The sequence below is a fragment of the Aotus nancymaae genome, unplaced genomic scaffold (assembly GCF_030222135.1).
Source record: "Aotus nancymaae isolate 86718 unplaced genomic scaffold, 86718_ANA_hifiasm-v0.15.2.pri h1tg000040l, whole genome shotgun sequence".
Taxonomy (NCBI): Eukaryota; Metazoa; Chordata; class Mammalia; order Primates; family Aotidae; genus Aotus; species Aotus nancymaae.
In genome coordinates this window covers 24886954-24909734 of record NW_026988454.1, presented here as the reverse complement: position 1 = coordinate 24909734, position 22781 = coordinate 24886954, and the positions used below count along the sequence as shown (strand labels likewise).

At 37.2% G+C, this 22781-nt stretch overlaps 1 protein-coding gene across 9 annotated transcripts in view; it reads right to left on the bottom strand.

Annotated features, from left to right (window-relative positions):
• Nucleotides 1-22781, bottom strand: part of HIVEP2 (HIVEP zinc finger 2) — a 195095-nt gene that overhangs the window by 76919 nt on the left and 95395 nt on the right. For all 9 annotated transcript variants that reach the window (XM_064360620.1, XM_064360617.1, XM_064360615.1 and 6 more), the window contains one exon: nt 9590-9702. The gene's annotated coding sequence lies outside the window, so the exon portion shown is untranslated. The remainder of the gene's footprint in view (nt 1-9589; nt 9703-22781) is intronic.

Here is a 22781-nt window from a genome sequence, read left to right as displayed (position 1 = left end):
TGAATGATTGTAAACCCACTCACTACTCATGTACTTTGGTGTCTTTGTGGGGTTTAGGAGCAATTGCTTCTTCTTCCATTCTACTGCTCCTGTTAATTTCCCTCGTTATTCCTGTTAAATTACAGGATGGTTTGATATAATTTAAAATACCCCTTTGTAATAATATGGGTGCCTCTGTGAAAGTTCTTTTATCTAGCCCAGTTGGCTATATAATTGCTTGAAAAAATAAAAACCAACCAAACATAACCATGATATAAATTTTACCCCTTTACATTCTATAATAATAGGCTGTTCATCTTAACAAAGCAATTTCAGAATTTTTCTTTAACAAGCTCTGTTATTATTCCTAAAGCTTCAATTATGAATAGTATCCTATCACCTCCTGCTAGCATCCTGCACGCCTGCCCCATGTTTCCTCAGGTTGGGTGTGACAAAGGCCTGCATATGACTGTGTGTTTTGTCTATGTATTGGCACATAAATATCCTTGAGGACAGGAAAAGAGCTGGTGTGTGTGTCTGTCTGTGTGCGCACATGCACGTGCATGCACTTCCTTGGATTGTTCTCCATGGAATTCTCCCTCCAGATGGGAAAAGAGCCAAGGAGAGCCCGAGGACTTCCCTGACCCTAAGCCAAGGGTGTGGCAAGTGTGCTCACCATTATCAGCTGGTGCGCAAAGAGAAGGAGTGAGAAGGAGGAAAGAGGTAGCAGGGAGGAGGAGGAAAGCCGTTAGTGAGTGCAGAGATCTTTTAATTGCAAGACAGTAATTTGGGAGTGTAACATTTTTGCAGTATTTTAAAGTGTGCAAAGACTTCTCAGGACTAGCATATTCTCAAATGACACCTCTAAGACCAACCCAGGCATAAAGATCTTCTGAGGCTTACATAAACTTACTGCCCATTAAGGAGATATACAGAAAAAGCTCAGCCTTTTTCTCACTGGTGTACTTAATTATGTATTCAAGATAAGTAATAACCTTTAGAATGTTTTCACCCTGTGTTTGCCTTGTTTTCTCTACTCAGCGATATTTCTATACTGAAACCTCTTCAAATTCACCCAGCATTCTTAAATTGCCGAATCCATTGGTCCTTTCTTAGATCACAACATTGGTAACAAATTTGTGGCATTATACGCTGAAGACTCCCTTAAATATAAGGCTCTTAGCTCAAGATCTGACATACCCAATGCGCTTAATAAGTAAGAGCTCCTCTCATTAGCAAGCTCCTCCTGGCTTAGCTTCTTTGAGACTTGCCTCTGTTAGTTTTCCAGCTACATTTCTAAATATTTTGAAATATTTTGGAATCTTTTATCTGATCTGCAAGGCTCAGATGAAGTGTTTTCCCCCAATAAACTTCCCCACTTTTGCAGTGTCAGAATTAATGCCACTCTCTCTTGTGTTCTCATAGCTTTTGCTCAACTCCCATTATCTCACTAATCATGGTCGGCTTTGAATTTTAGTTGAGTGAATTTTTTTTCAAGATAGAGTCTTGCTCTGTCCACCAGGCCAGAGTACAGTGGTGTGATCTCGGCTTACTACAACCTCCAGCTCCAGGGTTCAAGCAATTCTCCTGCCTCAGCCTCCCCAGTAGCTGGGATTACAGGCACATGCCACCACACTCAGCTAATTTTTGTATTTATAGTAGAGACGGGGTTTCACCATGTTGGCCTGGCTGGTCTCGAACTCCTGATCTCATGATCCGCCCACCTCAGCCTCCCAAAGTGCTGGGATTACAGGCATGAGCCACTGCACCCGGCCCGAGCACATATTTTATATCCCCAACTAAATTTTCAGCTACTTGAGAATGGGGCCATTCTTATTTATCTCAACACTGAGCACAATGTCTTGCACATGGCTGGCTTTCCATAAATGTTGGTTGATTGAAAAGTTGATAACAAATATTAAATTGAAGCTTTAACTGCTTCCTGTTTCCCACCCTTCATAGCCAATCCCAAGACAAAGCCTACAGAATATTCATCTTCTGTGTCTCTCCCAAACCCACTTTACATTCCTATTACAATCATCCTAGTTCAGAACTTTACTACCTCTCAAGGAGACTATTGAATAGCTTCCTAATTTGTCTCCCTCCAAGTTTTCCAATTCTTATTGGTGATACGATCTGCAGTGAGCAGATTAATATTTTAAAACTATAACCCAATCATGTGATTCCTATCACATGATTAGGTAGAAAAAATGCCTACCAAACTAATGTGCTAATTCATTATATTCCAGTCCTTCTATACTCTCCAGGTCTCCTGGCTCCTTCCCTTCTTCTTCTTTCATAGCTCCTCTTCACTTACCAATGTTCTATTCCAAACATACCATGTTACTTTTCCTTCCATGATCACACCAACTTTATCCATCCCAACTTTTTACCTAGATGAATATCATTCTTGCCACCTATCAAAATCTTGCTCATCCTTAAAGCTGTCCTCAGGAAATACTTCCTGCTCCCCAAGCCCTCTACCCAGGCAAATCCATAGGATATTAATGTGATTTCTTTCTCTTCATAAAACATTTTATTTATACCTCGCTGAGGGCACTACTCTAAGCTTTCTTATATCCAAGTCTGGTATGTACTGGTCTGATCTCTATTTTAGGTAGGGTTTATAAGCAACTTGAAGGCTGAAATGCAGACTTACTCATCATTGTATTCCTCCACAGCACCAAAACACTACATTGCATATGGCAGAAATGCCATAAATATTCATTGAGTTTAAATGAACTGAAGCTTTTAAAAATAGCCAAAAAAGCTCAGGTTCCATGTAAGAAGAACGGGGCTCAAGCCAACTGAGTGTTGGCGTCTGTGATGATTGGTGTCCTCAAAATTTCCACTTAAGGATAATGACAGAATCAAGCTCCGCTAGAGCCAATGAATAATTTATTTGTGCACAAAACATTCTGTTAATGGAAATCTTTTTATGGCTCAAGATCTAAAATATATTTACTGCCCTATAGTTATGAAATGTTTGCTTTAATCATTAGGTACACAAGGTAATAACAAATGATAATTACAGAATCATTATATACTCTTAAACTGATTTAATCAAGGGTGTCTCTTCTCAAATTCAAAAACTCCTCAGTGGATGGGGAGGGGAAGGATTATGCTGGAGCCAATCAACTCACTTCTACCATCAAATTTAAGAAACTAAGGTTTTCTGTTGTTAGAAATACCACCAATTCAAAGAGTAACTTTAGATACAAATGGCTAGTACTTTTTTTTTATTTTAAAGCTCAATTAAAAATCTCCCTGCCTCCCCAAACTAGACTGCCTCAATCAACGAAACATATCAGAGAAAGAGAGAAGTGCATGTGTCTGCGCATTCCCTAGATGTTGCAGCCTGCCAAAAAATGTTTCTTTGCTGTGCTATTTCAGCAAGTCGTGAGATGGCAATGATCATCCTCCTCAAAAGAAAAAGATAGCTATTTTTCCTGTATGTTTTTATTTTAAGAGGCTGGAAGGCACACTTCTGGCTGCTGAGAGTACTCTGACACGTACACATGTTCCTGAGGAGGTGAATTTGTGGGGGGATTTTGGCAGGGTTAAGGTTAAGAAAACTTAAAATCATCCTAAGCTCTTGGGAAATATTTAAGGAGCTGAAAAAAAAACAGCAAAAAGAGGAAGACGATGAAGTCTTCCAGTGAATTCCCGTTTCCAACTATAAACCCTCATGAAAAACAAAAAGAAAGTAGTATAAAATACATACTTCTTAATCTATATTTATCTCAGACTCAACTGGTACACAATCAAATTCATCACACTACTACCCAAACCAGCTTCTCTCTTTACCTCACGTTTTCTATGAAAAGTGATATTCGAACTCCAAAGCTCAAAGCCTGGAGTCATCATTGACAGCTTCCTTCTGCTCCCCACCCCCAGAATGCACACACATCCACACATGCTCATCCTAGACCCAATCAGGCAGCCCCTACACTGGTGTCCTTCACATGGCCTGTGCCTGTCAATCTTTACCGCTACGCTCCAACCAGGCCCTCACACCGGTCTGATCTCCCACCACACACAGTAGGCAGGAGATCAGCAGGTACTCTGGGTACAAATGGCAAAGTGCCAAAGGCCAGATCCACGCCTGGAGCTCTTACGTACTTGGAATCCAGGGACAATTCCCAGAGGCAGTGAGCCGTGGAAGTGTCCAGAGTCCTAGGAAAAACAATTTGAGCTGAACGAAGCCACAAGGGCACCATGATGCAAAACCTGAGAAGTAAGGAACTGAGGGGGATATGGGAGGAAGTCAGAAAGAACTTCCTGAACCTGGGATGCAGTGCCTTCATCTATGATGTAAGTGTGGGAGGAGATATACAGGCAGAATATGAGGGGACAGCTCTTGTTCGAATTAATGGAAGTGCCTCCTAAGTGGATTCTGTGCTTGCAATGACTGCTGCTGCCTCCCACCCCACCCTCACCTCATCCACCATCCAACACAGTCCAGCCAGAACCAGCTCCCTAAAGTGCAACTCTGACTGCGGCACTCTCCTGCTCAAAGGCTTTCAGGGGCTTCCCACACCCCTTTGTCCAGCAGTCAAGGTCAGCTGTGCTTTGCCTTCACACTACACAGGAATCCCTCATTGTCAGAGGCCACATTTTATTCATCTGATTAAATCTTTTCAGAGATCAATTATTTTTGTTGACATAGTCAAAAAAGGGATTGTAGCGGTTTTAGGTTTGTTCTGCTGTGTGGAGAAGGGGTTTGTTATTATTTTACTTTAAGAGAAATTTTTGCACTAAAAAAAATCACTAAAAAAATCATAAATTTGTACTCATGACCTGCCTCTTGATATTTAATAAGTATCAGACTTGAAGATTCATCTCACAAATATAATTAAAAGTAAACCTGTGTCCAGGTATCAATTTTCAGTCCTCAAAGTGAATTTTAAAAGAGAAACTCACAGCAAATATTTTTATTTAACTCAACAAACATTAAATGTTTACAATCTATTCAATCGCTATTTTTAAGGATAAAGAAAACACAAACAAGCAACTTACAGTGCAGGCATATGAGAGCAAAACCTCACATAAATTACTTTATTATAAAGTCCAAGTACAAAAACGCATACATAAAGTGGCATAAGAGAAGTATAAATTGCCAAGGGGTGATGAGGACAGAGGAGCTCAAACATGAAGGGAAGTAACACTACAATAAAATTATTAACCAGACTCTGACGTCAGTAAAGGGCATTAACCCATAATGCAAATCGCATTTCTTAAATGTGATTAAGAAAGCTAATTTTTCTTTTGGCAATTCATGGGTGAGACGTCAATGTGATATCAGATTCAAACATAAAATAAAGATCTCTATGTGGAGGATTTTGTCCAATATCCAATTAAAGGATTTATAGTGAAAACTTTAACTGCCAAGGGAACCAGCACTTCAGAGGCCCTTCTTAATATGTAAAGATATTGCTCGGAAATCACAAGATTCTCAGATCAGGGACATGATTGGGTAAACTTAACAGTTGGTATCATCGGGTTTTAGTTTCCAGAAGGTGATATCTGACAGAGGTCTGGAAAATTAACAATCCATATCTTTCTACAGCATTTTGTTCCTTGGACTACCTCAAGATTCCCTGAAATTGTAAGATTTAACTCTGCCCCCAAATTTTAATATGGCTGCCTTCTATTTCCTTATGTGAATCATAATAAACAGAACATAGTGACCATATCCACAAAGCTCCGATATTTGAACACTCCAGTTAACTAGACCAGTGACCTGGCAGTGACTGACATGTTATCTGAATAGATGGATTCTGTTCTGTGACTCACTAGTGCTGCGACTTTAAACAAATCACTCAACTAAAACCAACCCCCCACCACCAAGCCTCCAATTCCTTATAGACAAAATAAAGTGTGAGTAATAACTACATAATAGTTATTGCCTCAAATGAGATAATGTACATGGAAGCCATTTGTAGAGAGAGAGTAAAGCATTACTCAAATATTCATTCACGCCATCATAGAAACAAAGCATATGATCAGTCACTAAGATCCACTGTGTAGGTTTTGCACGAAGAGTGAAAAATGAGAGGTTCCTTCACACAGCCATCCTATACTGCAAACTGAAGGGGACAGGAAGGATAGACAGAAGGAGATACTATGAAATTATATGAACTCAGCCTTCAGCCAGGGTTTCAGATGGCTACTGCATGCTCGTGGAACAAAATGGGATTTACTCATACTACCAATTTGGTTAATACTTAGTGATGGAATGATGAATATATGAATGAAAAGTTATTGAATGCATGAGTCAATGAAGGTATAGCCAGGTGAAATGCTTGAAAAACAAATCAGGAAGAGTCAAGTTGTATAGAAGAAACAAGAAAATAATTTTGGAAAAATGAAGCCATGTAGCTCAAATAAGCTAACAGTAATGGGCTCCACTCACGTAAGTCAGAATAGCAAAACAAAGAGCATAAGAAATCTACAGCATACAAAAGAGTAAGGAGGCCATAAGAAATCTAGAGCATACAAAAGAGTCCATGTTTTCATATCAGTTTGTAAATATTAATACTCAAACATAAATACTGATACCCTCTTCTGTTATCTTTTAAAAACAAGGAACCAAACAGAAGAATTGTATGCATCTGAAGAGCTATAAAAATATAAACGGAAACCTTATATAATAGGAAACATTTTGAAGGCCACAATATACTGAAGCTTATAAGGTCTACTCTGAATGATCTGCGATAGCAGAAGTTATAGTACCCCAGAAGATAACAGATAGCAAATCTAATGTGCACCTTTATCAAATCCTTATGAGATCAGCTAAAATGTGTTCAAACAATGAATTAAAAGGGTTTTCTGACTCTTCATTTTCCTAATTGGTATAAATAATAACAAGAAAAAAACATATAAAGGCATATCACAGAGAAAGGAAAGAAAAATGGATGAAGAATAGATTTGTAGAAATCACAAAATATAGCAATTTCCACAGAACATAAAATTATGTATTTTGGATGTCCTAATTTAAAGTAAGATTTCAGTGATGTCTGACTCCAGAAACTACTAATGGTAATACTTATATAATTTCAGCAAATTAATTACTGCTCTTTAACCCAATATTTTCAAATAAACATGAGATTCTTAATAATTGTCATCTTTTTTTTAGGAAGGAATATCACTTACATATTTCCTAAATAATTATATCCAATGTAATGACAATATATAAATCTGATCACCCATGTGTTTAAAAGCCCAGACTCCAGCTAATATCACTTTAAAATGAATAATGTCAAGACAAGTCAAAACCATTCACTACTTGAAGTAAAATAGCAGGGCATGCAAAGCAACATTATTGTAAAAAATAATAACAATTTGTATTTACTGAGTTTTACAAAAGGTACCATAAAAGGAAGAACATTCTAATGATGAGAATGTTCCTTTCTGACCTCGCGAACTGTTTTCTATTTACTAACAATTTGTAGTGGGAGGAGTTGGGCACATTTTTAAAATTCATTATTTGTAAAAAAAAATTATATTGAAAAAATTGCCTCATTTGGGCTAATGCATAGGACCAGGTTCATTGATAAACACACTAAGAAGTTGCTGAGTATGCATTCCATATGCATCATGAAAATGCTTACTGATTCCATATGAAGTGCTTCCTTACCAAAAGAAGTATTTGATTTAATTGAGAAAATATACCCAGCTCTTTGAGTAAAGACCATGTTGACAGGTTAAAGAATCAGTCACATGATAAATGAAATACAATTCTGGTTACATTTAACCAGTGACTGCAATGACTATGAAATCACTACTCTATTAATTACCATCATCATAACCACTACTATTTACTGAACTCCTAGTACTCGCCAGGTATTTAATCCTCATAGAGCCTATGAACTAAGCAGCATCCTTGTTTAATGCAAAGCAATTGTTTCAAAGCAAGTGACCCCAATGAGTTCACTCAGCTAGAGGAGTCCAGAACTCACAATGCAATAAGCAAGAAGGCCATCTGCACTCAATGCCCAGGTCATTCCATTCTCAGGAGGCACTGATAAAACAGTCTCTTGAACAAAATTTAAATTAGGTACCACCAATTCAAAAGTCACTTAACACTTAGAGTACTTTGGAAATAACTGTAAAAGCCAAACTTGTGTGTAGATGGAAAATTAAATGTGTCAAACAAAGACATTTAAGTTAGTGGTTTGGATTATTAATTTTCATCTTCTAACATCTATTATAGCTATTGAAAAAATTAAGGTCTTGCTTTTCAAACTTATTAAGTATCTCTCTTCCTAATGGGTTTTTCATCTAACTGCCTTAAATTATCCAAAACTATTTTCAAATGGCACAATGTGCCCATAACAATGAAAATTATTGGTCACAAATGAACACTGAATCATGAACCTTGCAAAATGAAAAGGGGTCTCTGGAATGTCCACACTTGATATTTCTACACTCACTGGATGCTCAAAGGCTACACTAGCAAATCAAGTTCTTAAGCAGTTCCCTTAAGAGAGATTATTTTAGACAAAGCTTAGGGCAGTTGTTGCCCCTGCGTAAACTCTACAACACTATCACTGAAAAACCATCTGACATCATCATGTCTTAAGATGTTCACAGGTAAAGCAGACACTGTAAGTGGGTTTGGTTTAGAAGCTGTCTTCCCAAATGATTAGATACTTTCCTCTCTTGTTCATTATCATTCATCAGGTTTTAAAATAGCTCCAGTTTATTTGGAGGAAAATTAAGTAACAAGCTGTACAATTTTAGAATCACGAATAACATTTAGAATTTCAGAAATTCAAATCTTGTGACCTAAATTAGGAATACAATTTTTTTCCAATTTTTCTTTACTGTGTAAAGGGTTAATTAAAGCATGAGTTTGCTTGGATTTTTTTTTTTTTTAATTACCAAGCCCTAAAATCAGTATCATTTAAATTTCTGATGCCAAAAATCTGTTTGACAGAGCAGGCTTTACTATACTGACATTTTAACAGTAGCCAAAGTCCTGTTCCCACTAAATTCTGTCTTGGCAGCACTAATAATTTGCTAAAAGCCTAAACTCCTCCTGGTAACTAATGTGTTCTCAACCTCAGGAGCTTTCCACAGCAGCTCAGTGCAACAAGGAAGCTGAAGCAATCAAGTCCTTCCTTAAGGTTTCTATTCTTACTACAGAAACCATGATTTCTATAAAATGAGAATGGTTTAAAATATGGAAAGATGCTAATTTACTCCAAATGTTCATTGTATCTTAGATGGGAATCCGACAAAATGCAATAAAATTACTTATAAAAACCTTACTCAAAGTAAAATCTGATATTTTTATATTGCCTCAAGATTATAACAAGCAAATCATCATTAATATATGAAATAAAAGAATCTGGTTTCAAACTGACAACATCTGGTTCAAATGACACCACTTTCTAATCTTCAGCTAAAATCAGATTTTTCCAAAAATGCAATAAATATATGAATATTTTCATTCAGGTAACATCCAAAACATCTATCACAGGTTTTGAAAGCCTCAAATAATTACTGTCAAAATTTCACATAAAGCTTATTTAACATTGTGCTTGAGGAATCTTTCCAGTAACTCTGAAATCAAACCATACAGAAAGCATTTGGCTTGACTTACCTAGTGGCTGTATGTTAAAGAATTGGTAAAAGAGCATTCCAACCAAAGGAATTCACTTAATTTTTCAAGTAGATCTGATTACTATGGTCTTTTAAAAAATTCAAGGGCTCCACCTAATGAGGAAAAAACAAAGAAATGCATTTAAACCAGAGCATCATTATATAATCTATATATTAATAACACAAAAATCGAATCCAGACTATTATGATATTATGCTATGTTTTCCTAAGTTACTGTGCTACTTAAAGCTATAAAACAACAAAAGCATCTAGGAATTACATTAAATTTTCCAGTTTGGGGTAAAATGAATATTCAAGCATACGGAAAACAATAAAAGAATACAACAAAGTGTGAGAGCAGAAGAGTTTGTTTTCAGAACTGACTGGCAGATGGAAATAATGGCTATATAATGTCAGTTAAGACATTAAAATTAGAGATGAGGGGGAAATGCAATTTATTGCTTTGGAATTATACTCATTGATTCTTCTAATTTTCTATGCAATGAAAATTTGTAGGTGACGGTTCCTGAAAGCCATTAAGCCCTAGCTACATGCAATCTCTGTTGAGAAACAGAAACTAATATCTAGACAGATCATTTAAACATAAAAATGATCAAGAAGTCTTGGAGATAATTCACCAGCATGAATTTCCAAATTATTCTGAGAATGTTACACCTTGACCCTACAGAAAGTGTTTACTCTACTAAGGGCTCATAAATAGCTTATTATTATTTATAAATAATATTAGTTTATTCCATTCACTTTGCCAGTAGAAGCACTTTTCCTGAAATTCAAACATTAAATTACTATCTCAGCTCTAAGAGAACATTTGAGAGAAAGCAAGCAATAACTTGAGAGAGAGCCTGAAGTGAATGCTGGAGGAATGAGCAGAAGAGTGAAATAGAAAATTGGACAGTTTCTAGCTACTCCCAAATTAGGTCTTCCCAGGCCTTCAAATATTGGTATGTTCAAACATAGTAATACTTCAAGAAGTCCCAGAACATCAAGCACAATCATATTCAAGTGGCAGTCCAAAACTTATTCCAAAGCCATAAGCAGATTTTTTTTATTATGCAATTTGAAATTAGCCATGTACTGCCATCCCTCCAAACCCACTAAACACATTAACAGAATTGATTGATAATCTCAGTATTAAAAAATAAAGATAGAAACAGATTTGTTATCCACCAGTATTAGAAGGTAATTGCTCTAGAAAAGAACAAAACAAAAGATGTTGCTAACAATAGAGAAGACAAATAGCAGTAACTATACATACTAACTAGAAATCCACAGTAATCACGGGAAATATGTTTTCATTTTCAAGAAAACCTGTGTCTAGATTCTAGTCTTACTGATATTCAATAAATAATTATCTAGGAAACTCATTTGGACATGGTCTCAAAAGACTTCTTCATTAACAGGGATACATAATTTTTATTCCAGGGTTCTTGCCATAAATATGATGAGACAAATGTCAAATGGTTTAGTTATTTAAAATTACACCGAATCTACAAAGACAATCACCTAAACGATGAACTGCAAAATGATCCAATGCACACATTTTTCACATTTGAACATCTAGAGCGGCGAAAATATTTCTGTACTTTTCCTAGCATTTTATGCAAAAGTTACAAAGCCTCTCTCAAATAAGATTTGGTGGCTAGCTTCATAATATCACTTCTGAATACTTCCCAGGATGGTTTTATGCAGAAGCTAGCCGTCACTTTCCAAGAAAAGAGGTAGGGCCCTCCCTTCGTGATGAAGGAGAAACTTCAAGATTCTTAAAATCTCAATGATTTCTGAAAGTACAATGTAAAACCGACTCATACAAAAGTCTTTTCCAGTCTCTCTTCATTTCTCGGGTAGAGTATTGTTTTCTAAAATTATGTAATTCCTGCCTCATAAGAGGTCTTACATTTCCTACAGATATCCAGTCATTAAGCCAATATGTTAAAAGGCTTTTTCACCTATACAGCAACTATGCTTTCATTTCTAATTATGGTGCCTAAGTGGTCAGTGACTTCAAACTACTTAGGAATTTTTCAGTGTTCCCACAGAGTGCCTAAAAGTGGTAGCAATGGGCATCTCATATCAAAGTTCAAAAGCACTAAGTATAAAATATATTAGTCATTCATTGGATGATTCAGCTAAATGACTGCTACTGATTAGCACAGAAGATGCAGATCTGTTGCCCATACAACAGGTAAGCCTCACATACAAACCACTACATAACATTTATTTAGAAATGTTCACTTCCTTAAAAATAATTACATATAATGAAATGAAAATAAACACAGCAAATTGCCTACAATAGCTACACCAACACCTCAAATAATTTTATAACCTGATGAAAGTCACTGAATCTAAACTTCCTTACCTTTAATTTATTTTTATTACCTGCCTTACCAACCTGGGCATGGGTTGGGGGTTGGGAGAGGGACCCTTAGTGTTTTTTGACTCTATCAGAAAATCTAAATACATCTGACCTTTGTATTTCAGTCAGTTATATGTTACATAGTCTAAACAATGGAGCAATTTATCATTAGCTAATATTTGATTATGCTTGTCATCAATTGGTTTGTTTCAGTTATTTGCATGTAATAAATCAGATGTACACACAATGCTGGGCTTGAGTGACTTTCTCTAGCTGAATGGTCTACCAGGAGTAGTACACAGGAACCATGCTCCCTGAGTTCACCAAGACACTTCCTGGGAGCGGCTAAACTGACCATGCTGTTGTAATACTGATCACAGTAAATGAGCTTTTCGAGGAGCCTTCTAGAGTAGAAAACCACACTCTGGAGTAAGCTTGTGAATCTTAAGGTCTCTATAGACCTAACTAATTCTTAGTAGTCATCAAACACTCTCTTTTCGTTGACAAGGAAACTGAGGCCCAGCAGGTCACTTGCACAAGGTCATGCAACTAGAAGTAGTTTACATGACTACTATTTTGCTGTTTCCCCCTTTACATCATAGAGCCACTGTGCCTCTTATAGGCAAAAATTCAGTCATAGCTAGCAGGAGCTTATTGAGCACCAACTATGTTAAACTTGCTTATCGGCTTAGGATGGGAAGGAAAAGGGAAGAGTAATGAGTTCAGTGTGTGAAAACAGACCACAAATACTGGCTCCAAAGTATCCCCCTCGTCATGGTTGCAATCAACTCACCTCTTCATAAACCTAGTAAAGAAGTGGCCAATGAAAATAGGAAAACCAAGAATACTTTGACACTGTTACACACTCAAGACATCTTGGCATATTTTGCAAGGTTTCAAAGTGACACCTGAAAAGCCCTCCCCTTATGGTGAATTAGTACAGTTATCCTTAGTTATTTTATTATTTTTCCTTATAAACACGTAACAACATTGAAGATATTTTTAACCAGAAAAACACCATTTATCCCATCGCCTAAACACAATTCTTTTCATTTTTAAAAATTCCAATCTATTATTTGTCCCCATGTAAGCATATTTTCACGGAGATGTCCTCATAATGTACATATAATTGTGTATTCTGATTTTGCAATTTAACATTGCATAAGTATATGATTTCCATGAAATTCAGTTTTCATTGTTACTAGCCATATAATATTCCATAAAGCTAACATAAAGTCATTTCCTTCATCATCCTTAAATGTAGTAACATTTCAAATGGTCTCACTTATTTTAATACTACCTATATTATTTTTTCTTAGAATATTACCAAAAATAGGATTATCAAATCAAAAGAGAGAAATGGGTTTGTAATGGACTTCATATTTATGGCTATACTGATTTCAAGAGATTCAAATTATCTACAAAGCCACCAGCAGTAGATGTGCATTCAACTTTCACCAAACTTTCTTAGCATTGCATGTAATTACAATTTTTTTCAGAGGCTTATTTCATGTAATATGATACTTAAGGGTTGCATTTTTGTTTTAATGGTGACTGTAATTATTCTCTCACTTAAAAATTATCTGATTGTCTTTCACCTCTAATGTAAAATTATCTACCCATATAATATGACTACCTTTAGGCCCCAGTTTTTCTTATGAACCTAAATGGCCTTTTATGTAATATATATATTAATTTTCTATACATTTTTTCTGTAAATTTATTTTAACTATTTAATTTATCTGGCATATATTTGGATCCACAGCATACGGTACGCATTCAAATAGTTCTGACAAATTAAGCTTGCTTTACTATATTGCATTATAGTATGTCCATTTCTTGGCTCACCATTTAGTTACATCGATCCACATATTTAAAATGGAACTTTTGTTCAGACTGCGAGTATGATGTGACTGGCATTGTGTTAGGTAGTTTTCATGTGTATTATCACATGAACTTAGGGTGTGTGTTAGTTTTAATTACTGTTTCATAGTATGTTCAAATCCATGTAGAGCTAGATTCTACTCTTCATTTTCTTCTTTCAAACATTCATTGATATTTTCTTTTGTGCATGAGTATATGTGAGAAATTTTCATCCATTTTTTTCAGATTATATTATTTAAGTGTACTGTTTGCCCTCCATATTCAGCCATACTCAGAACATTCCCATTAGGAGTCTGATTAAAATTGGGTTGAATCATATATATAGAGTTAAAATGCCATATATGTAGAGATTCATAATAATGTGCTATTTCTAACATGGGAAAACAAAATGTGTGTGTGTGTGTGTGTGTGTGTATATATATGCATCTTTTCAACATTTTTTCCCATGTTAAAAAAATAGCACATTATTATGAATCTCTACATATAAGATATTTTAACTTTTATATTCAATAGATATTTATATTCTGTAAGTCTCCTGGTTCTCTGTCTTTCCTCATTTCCACTCCACTTGCTTGGAAATACTTCCTTTCTTCATGTCCAGCAATTAAATTGTATTAATTCCTCACAAGGTTCTCTGAATCACTTCCTTTACATGCCAGAAATACTGATTAAATAGAAGCCAAGTATTTAAAATCCTATCTTAAATAAAATATCTTCATTTCCTTGACCAAAATGAAATTAAAACTGCATGTAAACAATATCATCACCACAAAATAATATCCCAAGGAATCATTCTATTTCTATAGAAGATTTACATGACAAAGCCCTGAGTTTCTTTAAAACACAGCTGACATCTGGGAGGCCAAGGCAGGCAGATCATAAGGTCAAGAGATGGAGACCAACCTGGTCAACATGGTGAAACTCCATCTCTACTAAAAATACAAAAATTAGCTAGGCATGGTGGCATGCACTTGTAGTCCCAGCTACTTGGTAGGCTGAGGCAGGATAATCACTTGAACCTGGGAAGCGACAGAGAGAGACTCTGTCTCAAAGCACACACATGCACACACACGCACACACACAGCTAATGGCTTTGGTTAGCTACAGCCCTCCTCCTTCCCCTCCACCCACCATTGTCTTATTCCTGCTATCTGTGAAACAGGTTTGAATTCAAAGATAGAGAAAAAAATGCAGAAATACAAATCACTTAAAATTATAAATAAAATATGTTAAACTTAAGTTTGACTGAAAATAGTCTGAATTTTGTTATGCATGTTAACTAAATCCACGTGTTATCTTCATTGATTTCACAAAACTTGGTACTCTCAAGGAATCTCATAGTTTACATAGCTGATAATAGTAAATGAAGAATTCTAGAGCCTGTACTGAAAGGGAAGAGAAGGACAAAGAGAAAAAATGGGAGGGAAAAAAGAAAGACCTGAATGTCTGTGTGTAGATAGGCAAATAAGGCCTGAAACTGTTTTCCATCCATACTCTGAAAGTCATCACTATGTGTCAAGTTTGTCAAGTTGAGTGAACGAAGGAGTGATGTGCCTCTCCACTTTCCTGAAGAACCACGTAGAAAATGTGGCAAATATTTAATTTAAGCCTTGTTTCCTGAAAGATTGCAAGATGCCCACAAATTTTCTTTCCCAGAGTTCAAAATAGCAAGCTGAGTGGGTGTAAGCACTTTAAGTGAAAAAAAAAAAAAAAAAAGTAACTAAGGAAAAGGAAATCATACTTTCTGCTTCTTAGTATAAGATTTTTTTAAAAGGCCATTTAAAGAGATATTAGCGATATGAATCTGGCGGTTGTCTTGAATCAGAATACAAATACAGTCCTGGTGACCTAAGACAGAACCCCTGGCCACATTTAAACGTGATTCATTCTGTATAAAGATTAAACTGACAACATCATAGTTACAGTAAGAGCGAGCTGTTGTCAGCTACAACCAGATACCTAAATCACAACAGGAAAACACTTGCACAGAGAGAAAGCTGAATGTTTCTAGGGCCTTTGCCCTTTCCAAAGAGAAAGACCTTCATAAGCAGTGCTTTATAATATTTTAACATGTAGATGAGTCACCAGGAGAGCTTGTTACAAATATAGGTTCTGATTCTGAAAGTCTAACCCAAAGTTCCCAGGTGATGAGTTTGCTGGTCTACACTGTGAGAAGCGAGGTTGTAGTCTGTAACAATAATTTCCTATTAGCCAAACAACAGAAATCACACTCAACCAATTAAGAACGCTTGCTGGGTACCTGTGCCAGTAGTTACAGTAGATAATAAAGTACATAACACGTGACCTGAGCTAACACAGAAAAGTATGTTTTAAAAAAAAAAAGCTAAATGCTAAAATGTGTGATAAAGACTCTAAGAATAATAGGAGTGGAGAACAGAAAGCCTTCCGTAGGGGATAGAGTGGTTGTAAATGGCTTCATAGAGCAAATGGGAAGTGTGCAGCCCCAAGATGGGGTAAGGGGTAAATGTGGAGAAAGAAAGAGCAGGCCACCACTAAGGGCAATTCTAGAAGGGAGAGCCTAGAGTTCCCACAAGAGAAAGCTATGGTGCACCTGCTTTGTGGTTATAGATATTATCATTGGAAGCTTTTAATCAGAATTCACTTTTAACCAAGTGAAAGGAAACTCTGGCCTTGTTTAAAATTTGTCGGTTTGGAAATGATAATTCTATTCCAGGACAGGAAAGAATGGGTAGTTTTGCCTTAGTCTTATGCAAATTTTCTCCACTGGCAGCAGCAATAGTGTTATGAATGACATTTTAGGTTTGGGCCTGGGAGCACAAAATTATCATTTTTGTACATATATTTATGCATATGTATGCCTTTGGTTAACATATGTTTTTAATGATTAAGACTTTTAAGAGCATTAGAATCATAACTTTATACTACAATAGATTTAATAATCTTCTGTTACTTCGAGTACTTGAATTTTGCTTTTATTATAAAAATAAACCCTTTTTTTCTCCCGTAACATAATTTGGGATGGCACATACCCACACAACACCCTCAACTCCAGCAATATTCTTTCATTCTTCCCTTTCCTCCCACACTGGCTGACAATGGGAAGAAAACATATCCAGAAACAGAATGAAATTATTAATGAATTATACCTTAGGTGTTTTTTTTTTTTAATCTTAAAGAGTTTTTCCTGCCAACTCACAATATGTTGGGTATTGCACAATGGATTCAACAGAAAAGCAACCAAGGTTTCCAAAGGTCAATACAAACATAAACTTTCAATCTCTAAACTTTATTTTTTAACTGAAGAGAATTACAGAGGGATGAGGGTACCTGCAAGCTGCAAGAGGGAAGTACTTGAAAGAGAAACCTAATATTTTTGCACTCCTAAGTCAGGTCAGCAATCTTACTGAGTTCTAATTCCATCTTTTTGTCTTGGGAACTATCAAATTCGTCATCTTATTGTAAGCATTAAGAAATGGTATTTGGAAGACTTACAAATCTTATGTTTCATATTAATGTTAAATGCCGTGACTATGGTTTAGCCACAGTTACTGTCCGAGGTGTGTTCCTGTCTTACCAAACTTGACTATGCTTCCTGTTCTTAGCAAGGAAGTCAGAATTTAGGCAATGCATTATGGCAAAACTGCTATCTAACGCATCAAAGCTTGAGTGTTACAAGATACCTGTTCACTGCAATTGGGCTGAACAAAGTCCTAGTATTCAGGATGTATGAACAGAGTCACCTTCCCTCCCACCAATCCAACGCACACACACATAAAACCCTCACTAATGACAAGAAAAAAATACGAATATGAGAATGCTAAGTTACTGTTACCTATGAATGGTTGCAAAAACAATAAACAGAAGGCAGATAGGCACACCCTGTTGAGACCATGAAGTGTGTCTTCTTCAAATCTCTTCCCCTTTCTATCCTGACCCTGTTCAGGTGTCCTTGCCTAAGCAGGTCGTGGGGTCTTTGCAAGCTGCACTCTGCATCTACTGCAGAGAAGAGCTGATAAGATTTTTCACACTAGGTTGTCAAAAATGTAACCTGTTCTCATTATGAAAAAATTTACATTATGAAAACAACAAAAACAAACAAAAATCTTGGGACATCATGAAACTTAATACAAACAAATAAGTGTGGTGAAGAGATATATGTGGGGGAGGGGTTTTGCAAGAATAGAAGCAAGATGTCCTCTGTGGGAAATATTATCAATCCTATTAAGTTACAGTGCAAGGTGTGTCGTAGACACTAGAAGCACATATGGCCGACTTTCAGTTCTCCAAGGTGATTTTTATTTGAATTGAAGTTGCTCTTCTGAAAACAATTAATCAACGATAAGTTCTCTCTCCCTCCCACTCTCTCTTCAAAGTGTGTGTCTATATATACAGGTCTTTTGACTAATTATAAGCCATAGTCCCATTTTTTCCTCCTTAGTATCTATCACTATGATTATCTGTGTTTATGTGTCACCTGCCTTTAGAATTACCCATGGCTATTACCAGAAGTTACAGAGTTAAATTTGCAACAGCACAGACTTCTAACTACAAGCCTGGGACCATGGTGGAAACAAACGTTCAGTTAAGGAAGATTTCTCAAGCCAGAACTGATGTCCTCACTAACTCGGCTGCCAGGCTTAGATCAAATGAAGGTCGATGCAATGTCCCCAGAGGAAGCTGTTCAACTCGCCTGGTCGGTTCCCCGGAGCCCTGCCAAGGAGGCTCTTCAGATTGACAGCACCCTGGCAGAGCTGCTGTCTTCCCCACGCAGAGAGGCCCTCCCCCGGACGACAGGCTGGGTGCAAAGCCATCTTCCACAGACACCAAAAGAGAACACAGCAAAGCTAAGCTGCTGGGGACAGCCACCTGTGGCTGAGACAAAGGCAGGTTCCCCCTGCCGCGGGACGATCACTAGGACTGTCAGGCTGTCGAAATGTATATTGCAGACAGGACATCCCTCCTGGCATCCAGCGTGAGTGAAGCCCAGGCCACAGCAACAACAGCCTGGCCTGAGGACAGCCTGCACCACACATCAAAGCCAGAGGCCCTGGGAGGCTGGCCAGTCGCCAAAGACGCCTGAGAGCAGCAGGGGAGTGTGTTGCCTTAGGACAATAGCAAACTGGGACGTGGTAGAGTCTGTAAATTCCAAGCACTGGGGAGGTCTTCTCAGAGATTTTACCCTCTCCTGTCAGGGCTGTGATTTAATTTCCTTTGAAGAAAAAAAAAAGAAAAGAAAAAAGAAAAGAATATACATTCCCAAACCTTCTGTCTGCAAAGGCAGACACCACAATGCAAGCTTAATGCACTCTGGTCCTTCCCAGCAGGCGGCCACTGTCTAACACAATACAGCTAAGTGAGATGTGACATTCTCCTGGTCCCCTTAATAGGGCATTAAGTCTAAGGAGTAATTAAGATCATTTAAATGCAAACATCATTGTTTCACTGCTACTATCCTCCCAGATATTTCCCATCAATTCTGTTTAATTAGAGTAGCACCACACGTTAATTATAACCTGATGGTTTTATTGATTTCACGGGGCACATCATACAGTCCCATTTTAGGTAGCAAGGACTTAAGGTGAGGCATGAACATCTCAGTCACAAAGGTGACTCAGCTCTTGGACTGATGAGGTTCTGGTTTTTCTACCAGGAGAGGTTTACCCACGTGCTCAACAGAAATACTTTGGGAATCATCTTACATCCTCACTTTATTTCATAGCATTTTGCAAAACAACACATCGAAAACAAACTAAGACAAAAAAATAAAATAAACCTGTTAGAGTGTAAAAGATGTATCCATCTGCTCTGTTCTCTGGTCTTAATCTGAAATTCTTAAGGACCAGGATGAGGTACTGTGAAGCCTATGCAGGTAAAGCTGGAATCAAACAGAAATACGGTGTGCACTTATGCCACTGAAGCAACCGGCCCAGCTTCAAAAAGCCACGCTGCCTACATGCTTATTAGCACAGAGAGAGCTGGTCAGTTTTCCTTTCAGAGGAAATGAATATGAGTTGAGGTCACTCAACTCTAATCCACCCTGTACCTCAGGGTTATACTCCCAGCAGCACATGCTCCATTAAGCCAGCAGTTTGTCATAGCCCAGCGTGTCATCCATAATGGCATGTTGGGGGTGGAATCACTTCCAACTCCTCGCTAATCCAGTGCGGGGAACGCCAAGGTACAGAGTTTTACTTGATTGCATAAAACGTAGAGCTATTTTCAGCTTCCAAATCATCATTCTGGCTCTTTCACCAGTCCTAAAGCCATATTACAACCCTTTAAAAATATCTTTTCTATTCGTTTTCCCCTATGTTAACATAAGCAAACACTTAAAGTAATCCTACTAAGTCTCCGAAATATAAAGCCATGAAATGTTAGAAAAAAAAAAAAGACTAAAAAGAGTTTAAGAGTTTTACAACATATTTGCAATTTTTTTTTTTTTTTTTTTTTTTTTAGACAGAGTCTTGCTGTTTCACCAGGCTAGAGTGCAGTGGCACGATCTCGGCTCGCTGCAACCTCCGCCTCCCAGGTTCAAGCAATTCTCCTGCCTCAGCCTCCGGAGAAGCTGGGACTACAGGCGCATGCCACCACGCATAGCTAATTTTTGTATTTTTTAGTAGAGATGGGGTTTCACCATGGTCTTGATCTCTTGACCTCTTGATCCACCTGCCTCAGCCCCCCAAAGTGCTGGGATTATAGGCCTGAGCCACTGCCCCTGGCCCCACATTTGCTATTTAAAATGGTTTCTGCCACTACGGTAGTGGACTTTCAGTTATCTCCAAACTCCTTATAAGAAACCTGGGCAATCAACACTTAGCAGGACTTTGGTGCCTGATGACAAGATCAATTTTGTTATAGTCACACTTCGAAAAACGACTTTGAAGAGTAACATTAAATAATGAAAATTAAACAACAGCTAACTGATATAGGAAGAACTTCAGCTATTTCTGTAATAATTCCACTGGGAATTTTGCTGAACATTATAAAAACAGGATGTTTTGTTTGTTGTTCTTCATAAAAGACTACCGAACCAGTGTAAGACTCTAAAATATATCAAGACTACAAATCTATGTGAAGTCTAGTAATATTTTTAAAAAACCAAATGGAATTTTTATTCATGTATTTAACATTTTTGCTCAATGTAAGATGACCTCAGGAAACATGTTTCTTATTTTTATGAAAGCCAAAAGGAAACACAGTTACATAATTCTGCAATGGTTCAGCATCACAGTGCAGAGAACTTAAGCCTAAATATAGGACAGTCACAAATGAGTCTTCACTGCTAAGACTTCTTATATTTAACAGTAACAAAGGATTATCCCATGGTAACCAGATACCTGTTCCATTTAGAGGCTAATCCTAACATAAGGATTTCAATAACAAACTTTTTCTAATGTTAACGTCAATGAACTGTGATGAAGCTACTGCACCAAGGATGAACTTAATAGTAGTGGATTTAGAGATAACTTTAAGTGGGCATAATTAGCACATAAATACAGTCTTATCTTTGGATGTGGGGTGGGGGGAGGTTTCACTTCTATAAATGAAATAGTAATTTTTTACTGCTTAAATAAATGAAAGCATATATATCATCTTCTTTTCCTGATCCACATAGCTGTATTTGGAAGTGGAGAAGAAATAGGGAAGAAGTATGTCTAGGAAACAATTGCACCTGAGTGTTTTCCTAAAGGCTGGGCATGGTAGCTCACATCTGTAATCTCAGCACTTTGGGAAGCCAAGGTGGGAAGACTGCCTGAACCCAGGAGTTCAAGACCAGCCTGAGCAACATAGTGAGACTCTGTCTCTAAAAAATAAAAATAAATAAATAAATTTAGCTAGGCATGGTGCACCTGTAGTCCCAGCTACTCAGGAGGCTAAGGTGGGAGGATTGCTTGCACCCAGAAAGTTAAAATTGCAGTGAGCTGTGATTGTGCCACTACACTCCAGCCTGGGCAACAGAGACAGACTCTGTCTCAAAAAAAAAAAAAAAAAAAAAAAAAAACCTAAAACAAATAGTTGGGCTCTGCTCTGTGTCCATTCCGATGCTTTTGAAATAGCTGGAAAAGTCACCCAAATAACTGCTGCTGCCATTCCATGAACTGATCGCTATTTAAATCAAGTGAAAGCATCAGTTCAACCCCAAGTCTATGAAAGGAACTAGAGGCTCCTCTTCACTTCTGAGGTCCCAGAGGCTACATCTAATCACTAAGACTGATATTTTTATTTCTAAAAAGTATCTCTTTAATATCTAACCACTTATACACTTTGGTGAAACATATCTTTTTCCTATTTTAATATCTATAATTTGCTATTCATGTCATCCGTTAAGCTATTCAACAATCATTTACCATGCACCTATCACACACCAGGCACTGGGCTGTATGCAAAGGTACACAAATGTATTTTTTGATCTTAAAGAAGACCAGACTTGGAGGAAGTATGAAAAGTGCTGTGGTGCGAATTACCATAGGGTCCATAGGAGCGAGAGTAGTAGTTATTAAGGAAGATCTGAGAGTAGAGTTACTTGAAATGGACCTTGAGTAACTAAGAGACATTTGTGAAGTAGACAAGAAGAAAACCAAGCTGAGAGGAAATGTATTCAGTTTTAAAGCAAACTAAGTTTGAAGTGCCTTAGAAACAACTGGGTAGAAATATCCAAGTCGACATTTGGAAACATAGATGTAGAATCCATGAGATTATGTGAACTGAAAAACTAGTATGGAAGACTATTAGCATCATTAGCAGCTAGAGTTACTCTTTTTTTTTTTGACACAGGATCTTGCTGTATCATCCAGGATGTAGTACAGTGGCATGATCAAGGCTCATTGCAGCCTTGACCTCCCAGGCTTAAGCCATTCTCCCACTTCAGCCTCCTGAGTAACTGGGATCACAGGTATGTGCTGCCATGCCCGGCTAATGTTTTTGTATTTTGTTTGTAGAGACAAGGTTTCAC